The following is a 19,112-nucleotide window of genomic DNA, read 5'->3' as shown; positions in this document are numbered from 1 at the left end:
GCTACACTGTGTACAATTTTCTATACACAGTAAATCTATAGCGGTGAAATTGTATATGATATCTGAATATTACTTTCTAGCCCCTCCCATTGCGTTTTAACTCCTTCGGTGGCTGTATTATTCCAATCCTTTTTCATCATTGATGCGAGGAAAAGTATCCTAGATGTCGTTCTAGCGTTATGCACAACCATGCTATAGTTAGACAAGGAACTGTAAAACTTTTAATATACACAAATAGGCTGAATTACCTGTCGAGAAGAAAGCAGGAAATTTCAGCGTCCCTTTTAAAATCCCTTTTAAAAGCCCGAAAGGCGAAGCTTGAATTTCCAGGTATGTCCCTCTTTGGCTAATGTATTTTCAAGATGGAGGCGCAACATGGCTTCCGCCATTCGTGCGACTCGCTCGTATGTATTGTAAATGGTAGATTCTACGCTTATGAGAATACATGATTAGTTGGTAGAAGTAATTATACATTAATGAGCACATCTAATTTTGAAAGAACAACGTGTTTTTTGCTAAGAATCAACTTAAAGATACACTGTGTAATTTTTTAAGATCTTTCAATGAATCATTTGATTCAGTTTATAATATAAATATATATAAATATAATATAATATAAAGTCCTAATGATTATTTCCCAAATCACTAATTTTCGAGTTTAGCTCATTCCCTTACTCAGTCATCTCTATGATATTTTATGATATACTGCTTTTTCATCTTTCTTCCTTGAAAGTACCTTTCCCTCTCATTGTAACTTCATGGAAATGAGCGACTAGGACATTCTTCAAAATAGCTTTTCTTTTATGTTGCATAAAAGAAAGTCAGGTTTGGAATGAGTACGTTTTCATTTTTGGATAATTGGAGTAATTCTTCACGATTAATCAATCTATTATCTATATCAGTGTGCTGTATGATTCTCTGAAGTTTTCCTTTGTAATTGTGTTGCAGTACTTATCGCCGTAAGAAGTCAAAACTGAAATAGCGCGAGGATGGCCTAAACCGAAGTCCACCAAAAGAGCGCCGTGAGGAATGAAAATAGCAAGCGGAAAGGCAGATGAGAGTGAAGGAGCAGGAGCGTCCCTCTTTGATGTAAATGAAAGGCTGGAATGATTGTGATGGGATGAAATTGGTGCTCTGTGGGGAACGCCATAGGGTACACACGGACTGAATGGGAGCCAGACCGAATACTAGAGCACGATCTGTCAGATAAAAGGGTGTGGTGAGGAGACAGATAAGCTGAGCTGGATGTGTGCGTGAGGATGTATCTTTGTGTTTGTGGTAACCTAGCTATACATCGGCAACATCCAAAAAGGGAATAGTTCATAGTTTGGGTTAGGGTTATTTTCATCGCACACCCATGAACTGTTTATGGACAAAATTAGCATGATTAAGTTGAGACTGTCAGTTGCAATCTGATTGGCTAACTTCTGTGAAATACAGAAGTCAGGGTGTGGAGGGTTTTCATCAGTAAAACAACAACCACACAAAGTCATGTTAATACGCTTATATGACGCAACAAAAACTATTGTTTATTTTGCCAATGTTTATAAAGTCCAAGGCATAAAATCGCAGAGAAACTTTCAATCAGTAAACAAGAATGACTGTATATACAGCGTTTTTTTTATATTTATGATTTCCAATTTACTCACCCCTAAATGTCACCCCTAAAAGTGTGGTGGGTTGCTTTACATCTGTCATACGATATCCTCCTTTTTTTTAAGCGTATTTTTTGAGTGTAGTGGACCAGAATTTATCCAGATAATCAAAAGTGTGACTACTCCAGACTAAAGTAGGGTTCGTGCATAGCTTTTATAATTAGCTTTATTTAAAAACTGTAGTTGTCTGCGGCATATCCCCATTTAGATAGTTAGATAAACATGTGTGCGTGTTGGTTTACAAAGTTATAGTTAGGTCACAAACCTGTCAGAAGTGAGCAATATCTGACAAAACCTCTTTTTAATTACAAATTAAATATTATGTATTATATATATATATATATAGCCTATATATATATATATATATATATATGTGTGTGTGTGTGTGTGTGATAAAAAATTGTGAATTATATGTCATGTTTATGTCATCAATTATATGTGTGTGTGTGTGTGTGTGTGTGTGGTAAGCCCTACATTGTGTACGCACATAGATAGTAATACCAGACCTTGTGGGGACTTTTGGAGTTAGGGTTTATACAATATACAGTATATGCAGTATAAAAATCATATCTATGGAAATTCCCCAAAGGACATTGAAACTCAACGCATTTGTGTGTGTGTGTGTGTGTGGCTGGGTAAATGTATGTTTAAATTTACATAGATTTTGTAGGTAGGTAGTAACTAGCTAGTTATTAATAGTTGAGGGCAGTGGAAGGGTGTTTATGGTGTGCAGTACATCTGATCCTTCATGTGTGTGCCTTGGATTTGAGTGTCGGGTTGTGTGCAAGTGTTAACGGCGTGTGTGTGTCTGTGTGCGTGAACACTGGGCTGGCGTGAGCAGGCCTGCTGCATATGAATAGGCCTGAACATTGATGGTCAGGTGGCCAGGCCTGCAAACAGGTGGTCACACACAGGCACTAATTGTGCTGAAGGTCAAATTTACAAGACTCGCACCACAGCACGAGAGAGAGAGAGAGAGAGAGAGAGAGAGAGAGAGAGAGAGAGAGAGAGAGAGAGAGAGAGAGAGAGAGAGAGAGAGAGAGAGTGTAATGGAGGAACTGGATAAATTAAAAAGAGAGAAGGGAGACGAGGGAGGGATGGATAGGGGAGTGTGTGTTCATTCGCTCGTTCAGGGCTGTCTGTAGATCACTGGCCGCTTGACCGTGTTGAGCGCTAATGGAGCTGGCAGGGCGGAATCAATTATTGGCCAGTGTGGATTTTCCCACAGGCTAGAGCTTGGGAAAGCCGGAGAGCTCTTCGGCCAAGACAGCTGGCACAGAGGAGCTACTGGGAAAAGAGCCGGTGCCCCTGAAACAAGGACCTTTCTCTCTGATACATTTGTGACAGACCATTAGTTATGTTTCTTTTCTCCTACACTGTGAGAAAACCAGCTAAACCTCATCACCTCCAACGTCTTTATCGGAATTTACTTTATAACGTACATCAAATATAGTGTGATTGTGACTCATAAAAGTCACATTGTCGTGATTGTACCATGTTTCCACTTTATGCATAATTCATTATGGCTCACTACACGGTTTCTCGTGAGCACGTGAAAGTCTGTATATTTTTATTTTCGCAAAGGTCCATTTAGGGGCTCCGTAGCCATCCTGTCATCAAATGTTAAAGGGTAACTCTCGCCAAAATCGAACCTAGGCTCTTTTTGTTAATCTACCAGAGTCAAACATTCGTGTAAAAGCGTAATTAGAATGGAAACTACACTTTTAAGTTTGACCATATTTTCGTTTTCGGTCAAAATGCCTTTTGAATGGCAGTGAATAACGATAGCATCAAAATCTCTATTTTTAAAACACTAAGGAGGCTCGACACAACATGAAACTGAGCTTGAAGTATCACCAGGGGCTCTACACATGAACTCGAGGATTGACAACATTGTTTGTGTACACAGAGTTTACTAAAAATAAAGATTTTGTACAACTCACTATGTTTCCGTCCACCGGCATTTTGTCAGTCAAAAGTAGTCGATTTCCGAATGCAACGTAATGAAGTGACTCCATATGAGGAAATGTCATGAACTTGTAATTCCAAAGAAAAGCATGGTAACTTAGACACTTAGCTCATGGTAATGTGTCATGGAAACAAGCTTTAGGCGCTTTCCATCTTTACTCTCCTCATGTTATTCGGAGATCGACTACTTTTGACTGACAAAATTCCAGCCACCGGAAACACTAATTGATAAAGTGAGTCGTACAAAACCTTTCTTTTTAGCAAACTCTGTGTACACAAACAATGTAGTCAATGCTCGAGTTCATGTGTAGGGCCCCTGTAATACTTCGAGCAGTTTCATGTTGTTTCGAGCCTCCTTAGTGTTTTAAAAATAGCAATTGTGATGCTCTCATTGTAGTGCCCCATTCACTGCCATTCAAAAGGCATTTTGACAGAAAACGAAAATACGGTCAAACTTAAAAGAGGAGTTTCCATTCTAATTATGCTTTTACACGAATGTTTGACTCGGGTAGATTAACAAAAATAGCCTAGGTTCAATTTTGGCGAGAGTTACCCTTTAAAAAAACAAAAAAACAATGACATTGTGCTCTTTTTTTTTGTCATGTACTAATGTATTTTAAAGTACATTAAAATGCTATTCATAATTTCTGAATTTATTTTGATATTTTTGGGAGGCACAAAGTAAAAAATATCAGGGTAATACAGTCATCCTGATATTATAATAAAGTAAAACTCATTAAAACAATGTATTTATAAGTTTTTTTCAAATACATTTTAAATAAATACAAATTTTAAATATAAATTTTCACTTCACTGCTTTACTGCTAATTAAAAACTTGACAAATCTGTCTGACAAATCACAATCATGTAGAAACATAAAACATGAAAAAACAGGAAACGGAAGGAACAGGAACAGGAAATGATATCATAGAGAGAATCCCTACAGACCATCATGTGTCAAGATCATTAAATATAATTTTTTTATGTATACATTATATATGATATATATATATAGGCTAATATCTTTTTATGACAAGGCAAGTTGCCTACATATTGTAAAATGTCAAAGAATGATTCCCCCATAACTATCCTTATTATGAGATTTATCAGAATTACTCATAGTGATATTTGATATTTATAATGAACCTCTTTTTTTTTTTTTACCTCAAAAACATATTAAAAATGTTTTTGAAAATAATTATTAAAGTCACTATGATATAAACATATTTAAATTCATGTACCCTTGTAATCTTTTATTAAAATAACTTCCCCTTCATCTGGCAGCGCATCGCTTCTCTTCTCTGTGTTTACTGGCTTGACAACCTGTCACTCACATGACATCACAGCAATAGCAAACCACAACCATTCAATGATCCAATCAATTCCCGATTAACTCTTGTCCTCGTTCATATGGCGTTTCAAGTTTCTCAAAAACCAAATGAAACCAACATAAATGTAAAGAGACCATTTCTAACAACTTGACATGTTTTAAACTAAATTTGAATTTGCAGGGTTTTTTTTTTGTCATTGACCCATATATAATATTATAAAATGACATTTGAATGTTGCAATTGACCAATCAGAATCAAGTACTCCAGACTTAGCCCTGTAATAATATCAGTCAGTTTTCTGAAACATTTTCCATCATTGTTTTCGAGACCCATCAGCCTTCAAGCAGTGAGAGGTGAGAAGTCTTGATGTCTTTTAGACTTTTCCGCCCATTCAGATGCTGGTCTGGAGCTCATGTGAGGCTCAGCATCAAACCCTGGGCTCTGAATGGCCCTGCGAGGGTTCAGGGCCCTCTGAGTGATGTCATGTGTCACTCTGCACACAAGGAGAGGGGACGTGGCGAGCGCTGGGGCCATTGTGCAGCTGAACTGGACCTTAGGGGGGCTTTCAATAGCAACAGGCCGGTGACACAAACCCAGTCGAGTGGGCGAACTAGACGGATTCAAAGAAAAGGGGACAAGGGTGGACAGACAGACAGGGAGAGAGATGTGTGTTCATGTGTCAGCATGCGGAGGGCCGAAGAGGAACTGCAGGGTTTGATTTCACCACTTGGTTTCAATTCCTCCGAGACTCCCTCAAGGCATGTGACATTGATGCCACTCACCCAACCATCATCACACGTATATATAAACACTCATGCTCTCACACACATGCACAGACATTGGTATCTTATGTAAATGAGTAACTTTGGAATGAAATTAATACTTTTATTCAGCAAGGACTGATTGAATTGATCAAAAGTAACAGTAAAGACTTTTATAATTTCACAAAAGATTTCCATTTCAAATAACTTCTCTTCTTTTGAACTTTCGGTTCATCAAATAATCCTGAAAAGTGTAGTGTGGTTTCCACAATAATATTAAGCAATATTAAGTCTTATAATAAGGGCTTTTCAAATTGAGTAGTATTCGGCTGGTCATGTGATCTCAACATGGCAGATCTCCATTATGTACACTCTTAAAATGCTGGGTTGTTTCAACCTATTTTTGGGTCAAATATGGAAAACCCCATGCGTTGGGTTTTAAATTTAAACATCAACATTTTTGAGAGTGTAGAATTACCGCTACCTTCACACCATGTCGTAGTTACTGTAAATTGGAGATGACAACATGCAACGTTCTACCCAGAGCTGTTCACGACCTCGGATTGGGAATTATGTGTTTCTATGGCAACACTATCAACACCTGAATGAATCTGCAGAGGTCAGGTGTTACAGCGGTGACAGGTTGGAGCTCTCAGAAAATTCCATACGAGTATACAATGAGTTCTACAAGGAGTTAAAATCCCATAATTACAGTAATTACGACATGGCGTGAATGAACCTAAACTTTTTTTCAACGCTGTAAAACTATTTTACAAAGTTGTAAATAAAACAAAGATTATTGAATACTATTTCAGTCTTTCTGCTTTAAAAAAATCATGTTTAATTCAATGTGTTTCAGTGTAATTATTTGTAAAAATTTCCTAACAATTTCGAAATGAAAAATATTTTGAAGTAATGCGGCTGTTACGATGGGTTCTGTTCTTGTGTTTATTTTGGGTGGGCTTTGAACGTGTTTTAGCTCTGTTTCTTGTGTTTGTATTCATTCCCATGGTTTATCTTTCATCTAATTATGATTTTCACCTGTTGTTCATTTTGTTGATTAGTTTGCCATGGTATTGAAACCCTGTGTTTGTTCAGTTCATTGTCCGTTCACGTTGCATCTTTACTGCTTGTTCTGTTCCTATTTTGCCCAGAGTGCCAGCAATTAGATCCTGATCATCTCAAATTTGCTGCAACCTGCACGTGACAGCTTATCGTAATTACGGTAATTATGAGATGAAAACGTGACGGAGCTGTTCACGTCCTTGGTCTCGAAATTATGCATTTCAATGGCAACATGTCAGATCTCTCAGAGAATTCCCAAGTTGTAATTACAATTTCTACAAGGACGTGAACACTTTTCACAAGTCATAATCTCGTAACTACCGTAATTACGACACTAATAATGTTTTAGTATAAGCCGATGATATGACTAATTTAGATATTGCCCAAATGTTATGGCAAGGCGACTTGGTCAGAGTATCTCTGAAACGGCAAGGCTTGTGTGTTGTTTCCGGTCAGCAGTGGTAAGAACTTGCAAACAGTGGTCAAAGGCGGGACAAACCACAAACTGACGACAGGATACTCTAGGCAATGTTCTTCTGGAAAACCCTGGGTCCGGCCATTCATGTGGACATAAATTTGAAACGTGCCAAACATTGTTGCAGACCAGGTACACCCCTTCATGACAATGGTGTTCCCTAGTGGAAGTGGCCTCTTGCAGCAGGATAATGCACCCTGCACATATTGTTCAGCAATGGTTTGGGGAACATGATGAAAAGAACAAGGTGTTGCCCTGGTCTCCATATCTCCCAGATCTCAATCCAATTGAGCATCTGTGGGATGTGCTGGACCAACAAGTTCAATCCACGGCGACCCCACCTTGCAACCTACAGGACTTGAAGGATCTGCTGCTAAAGTCCCGAAACCACAGGACACCTTCAGGGCTCTTGTAGAGTCCATGCCTCGGCGGGTCGGCGCTGTTTTGACAGCACTCGGAAGACCAACAGCATATTAGGCAGGTGGTCATTATGTATTGGCTCATCGGTATACATTGAAATGAAAAGTAAATTTAAACGATTTAATGCGCATACACAAATTGCAACCCTTTTGCCTGATGTGGTACATCAATATTTCATATTTTGATGTCCCCTGCTCTCAGCACTCAAAGAGCAACGTTGAGTTATTTTAAAACTGCACAACGCACAAATAAGCACACAGTGCACACATAAAAATGTTCAAGTGAAGTGAAAGCTGTCAAAAAAAAAAAAAAATAATAATAATAATAATATATATATATATATATATATATATATATATATATATTGAGGGGGCTTCTGATTGTTTATGATGGAGGATGTCAATGTATAAGTGTTTCTCAGACTTGATGAATGATGGGGGAGGTGGAGGACCGTGAGAGAAGCGTAACGAGTGTGTTGTTTGTTTGACATGGTAGGTGGTGATGGTGAATACCCGATGTTTATTTTGAGGGGGCTGGGGATGGGGTGTGTGTGTGTTTATGTGTGAGAGAGTTTGTTTATCATGGGGCTGGGGGAACGAACAAGTGTGTGTGTTAAGAATTTGAGGTGAGTCGTAAGACGTGTGACTGGCAATAGAAGACGTGTGTGTGTGTGTGTGTGTGTCCTGAGGTAAAGTGAAACAGACAAGCCCTGACAGAGCACAGGATCCACAGATGTCTGACTGACAGATCTGTGAGCAGTGTGTAACTGAGCCTTTACTCTAGATGAGACGCTGATGGCAGTGATTTAACACAGAGCACATTCTGTAACAGTTACTGGCCAGCAGCAATATATAAAACCAATCATAGGAAACCCATCTGTTTTTTGCATCAAGCCATATATTAAAGGGTTTGTTCACCAAAAAAGCTAATTCTGTCATCATTTGCTCATCTTCATGTCTTTCCAAACTATTACAGCTGTTTTTTAATCTATGATTTAAACAAGTTGCTGTAAATGTGTATGTTTCACTATGATCCATTAGTACTCAAAATAGCTTCATTTCATAAAGCTTCAATTTGTCTTTGATGCTGTAATATTTGTACACTATATTTTGAGCCATTCAATAGTTGTGTGAGGAACAGGACTTTCTTTCATGAAACACTAAATCAGGAGTTTTTAAGCTTTACTTTATTATATATTTTCCATAAAATATTCTAATAATTATCTTTAGTACAGTAAGTATTTTATTAATTTGCTTTAACTTTACTACAGTGACAAACATTAACAATTAACTCTAAAATTAACTTTAAAAAAGTATAAATTGTTCTATATACGCACACTACAGTACCATCGAATAGTTTGGGGTTGATAAGATGTTTTAATGTTTTTGAAATAAGTCTTTTATAATCCCCTAGGTTGCATTTATTTGACCAGAGGTAAAAACAGTAATATTGTGAATTTAAAATAACAGTTTTCTATTTTAATGTAATTTATTCCTGTGATGCAAAGCTCCAGTCTTCAGTCACATGATCCTTCATATCAGAAATCATTCTAATATGCTGCTCTAGAAACATTTCTTATCATAATATTTTATATAATATAATATTTTTGTGGAAACCGTGATAAGAAAGAACAGCATTTATTTGAAATAGAAATTCTTTGTAACATTTTGTAATAAAAAAAACCTGACCCCAAACTTTTGACCGGTCTTCGGTCCCTTGCATGCGGTGAGGGGTCCTTGGCATCAGAAAGTTTTAAAAACTAAGACTAAGGAAAAAGTTGATCTCTTTCCAATGAAAGTGTTTATGTTTGTATGAACGTAACCTATGATACTATGCTGCATGTATGCAGATCTTGGAGCTTGAGAGCACTTCAACTGCATGGACGTGAGCAGCTAGGACATTCTTCTAACTTTCTGGTTTAACGTAAAAAGGCAAGTGATTCAGGTTTGGCACATCCATGTGAACTATTCGTTTAAGATCAGTATGAATGCGTGTATCAAACTGAAGAGTTTTTTACTTCTTATTAGCAGAGCTGCTATGAAAACAATCCTCCACTGCTCATATGCATGCTCAACAACAACAAGCACACCAATCCAAACCAAACCCCTCCACCAACACCAGCATCCACCCGTCCCCCACAGGCCCGGGGGTCCATAATTAACAAGCATTCTTTCAAGGACTCCTGTTATTCAACTCAGTGAAGCAGGCCTTTGTTCCATGCACACACACACACACTAACAAACACACATACACTCTCCCACACTCCTCCACATCTGTTTTTATTTCTTCTCTGTCTGTGAACCTCCACCGGCACACACATGCACATGCAAACACGCACTCTCTCGTCTCCTCTCTCTCCTCCCGATGGTCCCGGCAGGCAAAATGTCACGAAACCCGACGCCCCCCACCCACCGCGCCTCCCAGCTTCTCTCCTCCCTTCTGCTGTTCCCTCGTTCCTGCAGTTGCTGAATGTCAGGTATAAGGTGTCAGGATGGTGTGCGCACAGGATGCATCGGGGCATGTGAGCGCGGCTGCTGCTGCCGGCTCCCAGAGTTGACATAGTAAACCAATCCGGGCGAGCCGCTGCGCCGAGGGGCCTGGGGGACTAACAGGGGAAGTGGCTGCCACACACACACACACAAACACACACAAATGCAGCGCCGGTGGGAGGGAGAGCGCTGGCCGAGCGACGCTCACACGGAGATTGGGTTACAGCCGAATTAGATCAGAGCTGTGGGAACCAGCACCTCGTCAGGCACACACACGTACACTCACACACGTGTGCACACATGGCTGAGCGCTCACATACGCAGTTGTGCTATGTACACAAACACACTCTGACGGATTGTTGCACGCACTCGTATTAACGTGCACGGCTGTAGACGTAAACACACCTGTATGGCACGCATCTACCAACTGCAAACACATTTATTATATTGCATATGTGTGCTTATGTTATCAAAACATGCGCATAGAGTTGGACGCACCAGTAATTCCTGGTTTCTTATTTCAGTTTTTTTTTTTTACTGGGGTCCGGGGACCACAAAGGAACCTTATGTTAGGAGGTCCTCGCAAATATTCATAAAATATGTAAATAATATAATGTAAATTGTAAAAATTGTAATTATATATATATATATATATATATATATATATATATACATATATACATATATATATATATATATATATATATATATATATATATATATATATATATACACACTGCATATATTAAAATATTAAAACATATAGACAAATTATTACAGTATATATATATATATATATATTACATTCTACATATACATACATACATATATATATATAATATAAAATGTAATAAAAAATATATAATTATTATTTAATATTTAATTATATTACAATATGCATATATAATATATAGTACGGTAAATGCATAATTATATATTCAATTATTATTTTTGATTATTGTTACATTATACTTATGAATATTACATATAATACAATAATAAATATGATATATATATATATATAGTAAAACAATAAAATTAATTAATATACAATAAATAACTACACATACTGTATGTGTGTGTGTGTGTGTAGTGAGTTACTTTAATTTAATGTAATTACATTTTTGATTATTAAAATAGTAAAAAACAATATTAAAATAAAATAAGTTCATCTGTATTTATTTATTACAAATATTGCATCTTGCTTTCTTAAGACTCGTCCATATCCGTGCGATTAATAACAATTATTTTTTTGACTTTTGACAGCTATAGTTTAAAAGGATACTTAAGTTCACCCAAAAATGTCTCATGTTGTTCCAAACTTGTATGAGTTTCTTTCTTCTGTTGAGCAGAAAAGAAGATATTTAAAAGAATGTTGGAATGTTGGAAATCAAGCATTAAAAGAATGTTGGAAATCAAGCAGTTGCAAGTAGCCATTGACTTACATATAGGAAAAAAATAAATACTATGCAAGTCCAATTGCTACCGTCAACTCTCTGGTTACCAACATTCTTTTAAATGTCTTCTTTTGTGTTCAACACTGTAAAAAAAGATTAGTTGACTCAACTTAACTAAGTCAAGTCATCTTGTTGCTTTGACTGAGTTAATTTGAGTCAACTTATAGTGTCAAGTTTATTACACTTCAAAACACGAATTGATGCATAAACTTGACACTATAAGTTGACTCAAATTAACTCAGTCAAAGCAACAAGATGACTTGACTTAGTTAAGTTGAGTCAACTAATCTTTTTTTACAATGAACAGAAGAAAACAACTCATACTGGTTTGGAAAAACTTGAGGGTGAGTAAATGATGACATAATTTTCATTTTTGGGAACCATTCCTTTAATGTGTCTCTTGAGGTTTACACATCTAACAGTATATGTGGATAAAAAAAAAAACTGTCAACATTATTTCCCCGACAATATGGTACAAACTCACATTCATATATTGTCAAATTTGGCATCCAACAGTCTTATAGCACTGTGGGCACTGGACTGATTTGTGTTTAAATATATGTGTTTATGTGATGAATGCAGGCACAGGAGTCATCTGAAGTGTGTGTGAAGTGTCAGACATCACTCCTGTGCTTGACTTCATGTTGAGTAGGGAAAACAGGGCTGGAATAAAGGGGTGGAGGGGGGAGGCGGTGTGGACTGAGCGAACTTGACAACTTTATTTCCTCCTTTTTCACATGCTAATGCCCCCAGTGTGCCAGGGCAGGGGAGCGACTGGCTCTTCAAAACTGACCCCCGTGATTCACAATACTGAACATCCTTCCAGCGTGTGAACCGAAGCGGCTTTTGTGACACAGGCCAAGAAATTCCTCCCAAACGAATCTATAACGGACAGATCTCTCACATCTATTCTCACAGCAGCACCAGATCCATGGAAGAGAAATGAAACAGCAGCTTTCTTGATTCCTCTTAAGTCACATGGAAGAGATATTGCAGCTGAACACAGCGAATTCACTCGTTCAAACAAGACACATTCATGGTGATATGGAAGCTTATTTCTGCCACATTAAAAAATATGCTTTGGTAAATCAAAATTACGACATAAAAAGTTATAATATGACATAAATAGTCAAAATGTTGACATACTAAGTCATGATTATGTCATAATTAGGAAATACAATTATTTATCCATTATTATTATTAGTTTATAAAATTATTTATTAGTTCAAATTATGACATAAAACTTATTTTTACAGTAATTATAACTTTTTATCTCTTTTTTTACATTTTTTCATAATTTTTACTTTTATCTCATAAATTCCACATTTTATGTCATAATTTCTCCTTTTTATCTCATAGTTATGACTTGGTGTATCTCATATATTCTAAATTGCTTATAACTGTTTAAACTTCGGTTTAAAGTATACACCAGACAGTTTAATTATAAGTCTAAGAATTATATATGGGGTGAGTCAAAGAAAAATATGATGGGAATTGGGAAATCTATAACATTCAAACAATCTATATTGAGATTGCATAAATCCCAACACAACCAATGATTAATAGATTGAAAATGAATCACATTTTTTTAAATTAAGTCATATTTCTTTCATTTCTGACCCTTAAAATGACTTTAATTGGTGTAGCTAAGCTCATAAGTTGATTCAGTCATATTTAATCATATACAATTATATTAACTTTAGATAAACTTTATTTAGTATATTTTCAACTGAAGAAAATGTTAACCTAAAAAATGGTTATGGCGTTATGGCTAAAAAATGGCTTTATGTTTTTTTGTGCTTTTATCTAAATTAACAGATTTTCTTCAAGTCAAAATATTATTTAGCTCCACTAAGCCAACCTAAATACATTAAGTTACACCAACAAAACTAAAGGTTAGATCAGGTAAAGCTAACATTTTTACTCAGTTATACCTGACAAATCCAAACAGGTAATTCTAACCATGAGTAATTTAAGAGCGACTCAACTGGAATTGAACCTCCAAAAAAATTTGTGTTAAAGACTAAGAGAGAATTGATATTATTGAATATGCATAGTGCATAACACCTGAAGTCACAAAAAACCCAGCACCCATGATCCTAAGAGTTCCAGCTGAAATTATTCTTCAAGTTAACACCTGCGATCCACCCCACCTGCCTCGTACGGCATGGGAGGTCCAGGGCAATAATCTCCTCACATACCTTCAAAACTGCCTCAATCTCAGCCCCGTCCTCTATCTGACCTCATCAGCTCTTGTGAAACTATGCCGTCACAGAGGACACAACCACATGCAACAGGAGACACAAAAGAGAGGGAAACCGACCACAAGCATTCACTCCCGGCCTCAATAAACGGCCGCCACAGGCCAGCGTCAACAACTGCAGCTATGACCGCACCATTACCTGCTGCTCTTTAATCTGCCCAACCACACTTTAGAATGAAATACGACAGCAGACAATAGCACCGAGAGAGAGAGAGAGAGAGAGAGAGAGAGAGAGAGAGAGAGAGAGAGAGAGAGAGAGAGAGAGAGAAGAGAGAGAGAGAAAGAGAGAGAGAGAGTTGCTGCACAGTGGATCCGGTTTCAGGCGCTGATGGGCCAAGCCAGAGGGTCGGAGCATGGGAACAGGCAAAAAGAAGGTCCTGTGTCAATAAGGGACAGTGGTCGGGCACAATGGGGCCAGCTTCACACAACAGCACTGACAGACACCCACACAAAAGCAGCCATCCATTCTCACACAGCCAGCAGAATGAGCCAGTGTGTGGCTGCCCAGGGGCATGTTTGAACAGCACACACACACACACTCGCACTCACACCGTGCATAAACAAACACACACACACACACACACACACACACACACACACACACACGCATATAGCCTACACAAACATTCCCTCAGATGAATGAACTTGGCCAAACAAACACACTTACACATATTTAAAAACTATTGGATTTTAGGCCGTACAACCCATTTATCTTTCATAAACCTTTCAAAGGAAGAAGAAGAAAAAAAAAAATATATATATATAGTCTTCAACTGAATATACTAAATGTATAACACTGAACACAACACACAATGGTTAAAAAAAAAAAAAAGTAAAAATACAACAGAAAAATCAATGTATCAGAATCATCTTAGATTCATCTAATTGGTTGTTAAAGCTACACTGTGTCATTTTTTTAAGTTGGTTCTTAGCAGAAAACACTTTGTTCTTTCAAAATTAGATGTGCTCATTAATGTATAATTACTTCTACCAACTAATCAACTATTCTCGTAAGCGTGGAATCTGCCATTTACAATACATACGGGTGAGCTACTCGAATGGCGGAAGCCATGTTGCGCCTCCATCTTGAAAATGCATTAGCCAAAGAGGGACATACCTGGAAATTCAAGCTTCGCCTTTCGCGTTTGTACACTCAGTGGCACCGTGACGAATGAGAGGGGGAGATTACTCGCGACTGCCGGCAGATTTGAAACATCACGGCCACCGCAGGAGTTAAAACGCCCTCGGAATGGGAGGGAAAGTAATATTCAGTTGGTAGTCATATACAATTTCACCACTAGATGGGAGTAAATCGTACACAGTGTAGCTTTAAAGAAAAAATAAGTAATTAACATTTTCTGACCACTCACCTGTACATGATTTCACCAACTACCACAAGTTCCTGGATCAACATCTTTGTTGATCCTGGAACAACTTTCCAATCAACCAATCAGATTTGAGGGACAAGTTTACAGTTTACGTCAAGTTTAGGCTTAAAACCAGGGTGAGGTGCTTCAACATCAGTGTTATTCACCAATCATTTCCCTCTGATTTTAGGGAAAAGTTATGGGTAGGGTTAGGTTTAGGGGTAAAGGGTAAGGACTACATTTTGGGACAGGAATGTTATTCCAGGATCAACAAAATATGTTGATCCAGGAAACAGGTCTTACTTGTCAAAATCACGGTGACCGTGATTTAACACCTCGTAGCAGGTCAAATATGAAAAGAGGTTTCAGTTTGAAGGTTGTATTAAGCATACCTGTCAACATTTGGGTACCAAAATATGGGAGACGTGAGGGGGTGGATGGGTTGGGGGGGAATTGTGGGGGGTGCTGGATGGCAGAGGCAGGCTAAATACACATTAATTGCGCAGATATTAACAAAAACAAATACATAATATTCAATAAAAATAATGTTTATCGATTGCAAAAATTAACTAGATTAGGCCTAATCACAATTTTTTTCAATATAGTTTTATAAACTATTTTATAATGTAATAATTTCACAGTTAATCTCTAAATTAAAGGGTAACTAAACACTAAACCAACTTTTTTTAGTTAATGATCTGTAAGAATGGAGCTTCATAAATGCTGTTCATTGATTCGAGTACTTTTTTTAACATTTGAGTATAAAGTGTTTTAATTTTCAAATATATGGTGTAAAAACGTCTGAGTGCTGCCCTCTTCAGGTTAAACGGAATCTCCTGAAGTAGGGGTACTCTCTGACGTAGGGTACCCTGTGACGCTGCTCTGCCACGCCCCTGGCAGCCCCTGGTATAAAAGCATCTGGTTCCGTCAACACCACTGTAGCGAGTCAGGAGTTGGAAATTGGAATTACGAGTATTGAAAACGATCAGGATAGCGTATTTTAGCGCTGCTGGACTGTATAACTTTCCACCAGACTTGGAAATTAGGCGCCAGTGTTTACATGCACTTGTGTGCCAAACGCTGCTCTTCCTGCATGGACTCCACAACCGCCGGCGCGTTTTGCTGGATATTTTTTTTCACATAGCGGCAAAATATGCTTAACGGAGGTCAATAGTAATAATAATCCACTCAGATACTGGACCCATTCTCTCTAGCGCGGCTGCTTCGCTAGCATCGTCGATTGCCGATCGCGATGCGGGAGTTAATGCGATGCGACACCGCAGTTTGAGCTCGCGGCTCGAATTGATATGGTTTTGGCTCTGTGTCCACAGACAATTCGTCCACTTCAGGGGAATGTGGGGGAGAAAAGTCCTCGACTTTAAATGACCGCTCTGTTGTAAAGCTACTTGCGTCACTCCAGTCACTCTCCATCTTAGCGAGTCTGACAGCAGCTGTCAATCACTGCGTGTCTGTCAATCACCCGCTCAGCCCCGCCCTCGGTTCGTCCGTTGGGCTCTGCCCACTTTTCCAGCATTTTTCAAATATTGCCAGTGGGTGGAGTCAGGCTCTGACCAGGGGTTTAGTTACCCTTTAATGAAGAAACAACATAAAGACAGTATATTTTAAATGTTTGTCTAACAGGTAGGAAATATACTTAAATTGAATGAAGTTAACAAACAGTTTGCACTGCATACATTTTTTATTATATATAGATCAATCCTTATTCTAGTTACAAAAGTTCTTTAGTCAAGAGCAGTGAGTGTTTTTCTGTTACCTTTGTTCTTTGATTAACTTTAATGACAGAAAGCTTTATTGGCTGCTGTCCCTTTAAAACCAGCCGGAGAGACCCGGATCTCACACGCCTCATTCTCTCACAACTCTTTACCTTCATTTTATTTAACTTTATCAAAACTTTTTTTAACTAACTGCTCAGTCTGCTCTTATGAGGATACTCGACACAACGGGCGTGTTTTAGTGTTCGTTCAACTTCAAGCCGAAAGATACCTCGATTCTGGCACGCGTCTTTCAGTGCATCGTGTGTGTGTTTTACAGACAGCGCGCTCAATTAGGCTTGAATGGTTTAAAAGCATTTGTATGAATTATGAGAGCGCATCATATAATGTAACGCCAGCCAAAGGATGACAGAAAAAAAAACAATGCTGCGTTAAATATTTACCACTGAGTTTTCTCCATGGTCTTCTCCTTCAATTTATATCAGTGACGCTTTTCAACTTCCCGCGTCTACCTGCGCAGACATCAACAGCGCAACTGGGTTGTAGGTTGCCAGGTTGAGCTCACAAATGGGTTGAAATTAGTATGATGTGTTGATTGTGTGAGCAGGATACGTGTCATACAATATCTGGCAACTGGACAAGCTTGGAATAATATATTGATGTGATTATTCATATATTCAAACGAGGTTTGGGCCATACAAATTACAGGTACACATGAGAAACATCGTAGGCTATGTATACAATACATATTTATGAGTTTAGTTGCATATATATTTGATCTGTATGAAGTATTGAGGACAGGTGGTTTTAGAGGTAAGTTACTGGGTCATACATGTCAGAATTTTGAACAAGAGAAAACCAACAACAGAGTCAACCGCGGACTTCCTGATAGACGTCGACGAGAAAGTGATTGTCTGCCATCTAGTGGACACTGGACAGAAGCGGGACTGTGTGAAACTTCAAACTGTCGACATGTTGAAATAACACTAAACCGTTTTGACGACTTATTTAAAGCTACAGCTACCCAAATACAAACAAACCATAGTAAAATAAATTGAAGTAACCGGTAGACTTAATATATATCTCAGTAAATCAAGCGGGGTTTTTTTTTTTTTTTTGCAGCGCACAGACACGTGGAATTGTCGTAACAACTGACACTTTACTACCCTTTTACTGGACCATATAAGTGCACTTAACTGTTGTAACTAACCCATATAGACTTTATTCAGAGCAGCGTCATAACAGTATTAAAGCGAGGCTGTGGGGGGATAGACAGACTTTCCATGTTTTCAACTGAATCCGCTGTGAAAAGCAGTATAAAGCTCCATTTTACACAGTTCTCATGTTTTCTGGACTTTTTTTGTCCACTGAATATACTAAGTTAAGTAAGTAGCAAGTAAATACATACATACATAAAGCGTAAAACCATGAAAATAATGTACTGTAAACTACGATATCGGGGAATGGCCACTAGATGGCAGTGCAGTGCGGTAATAACAGTATGAGGAGAGTAGGAAATCACGTCTCATCAGCCCTGTTCTATCCTAAAGAGGAACATCATGGGCCCTTCATAAACACCCGATATTTGGGGGGTTATGCCATTACAACATCCTCTCTTTGACATCACAGTTCAAAAATATTTATGAGAAGATAAAAAGTATGCGCCATATTTGCCCGTATGGACAAATTGTTTAATAAAAAAAGGAAGTACATATATAATATAAAGAAATAATTCTGCAACATCTTTCACAAGATAATTGAGAAACTTTTTAGCAAAGTTTTAGAGGAAGTTGAGATTAAAGAGCTGTGCAGAAAAAACACATTACATTAAATACAAATAATGGTTTAGGCATACAAAAGTATGTTTTTTCCCAAAAGATTTGCACTGTAACCTATATGTAATGCCACTGTAAGCTATTAAATATTGTGGATTTGAGCTTTTATTTAAAAAAAAAGTTCAGGGGCGTAAAATCCAACAAAACTGCATTAGAAATGCGCATATAAATCATAAATAATAATTTAGGCATCTGTTAAATTTGAAGTTGACAAATACATAAAATTACAAGATATGACGCTTGAACACCCTCACAACTTCCTTTGAGTGATGCAATAAGACAGTACAGCACAA

Source organism: Phoxinus phoxinus (assembly GCF_949152265.1).
Source record: "Phoxinus phoxinus genome assembly, chromosome: 19".
In the NCBI taxonomy this organism is placed as follows: domain Eukaryota; kingdom Metazoa; phylum Chordata; class Actinopteri; order Cypriniformes; family Leuciscidae; genus Phoxinus; species Phoxinus phoxinus.
The sequence above is the reverse complement of the archived record's forward strand: the minus strand, read 5'-3'. Positions refer to the sequence as shown.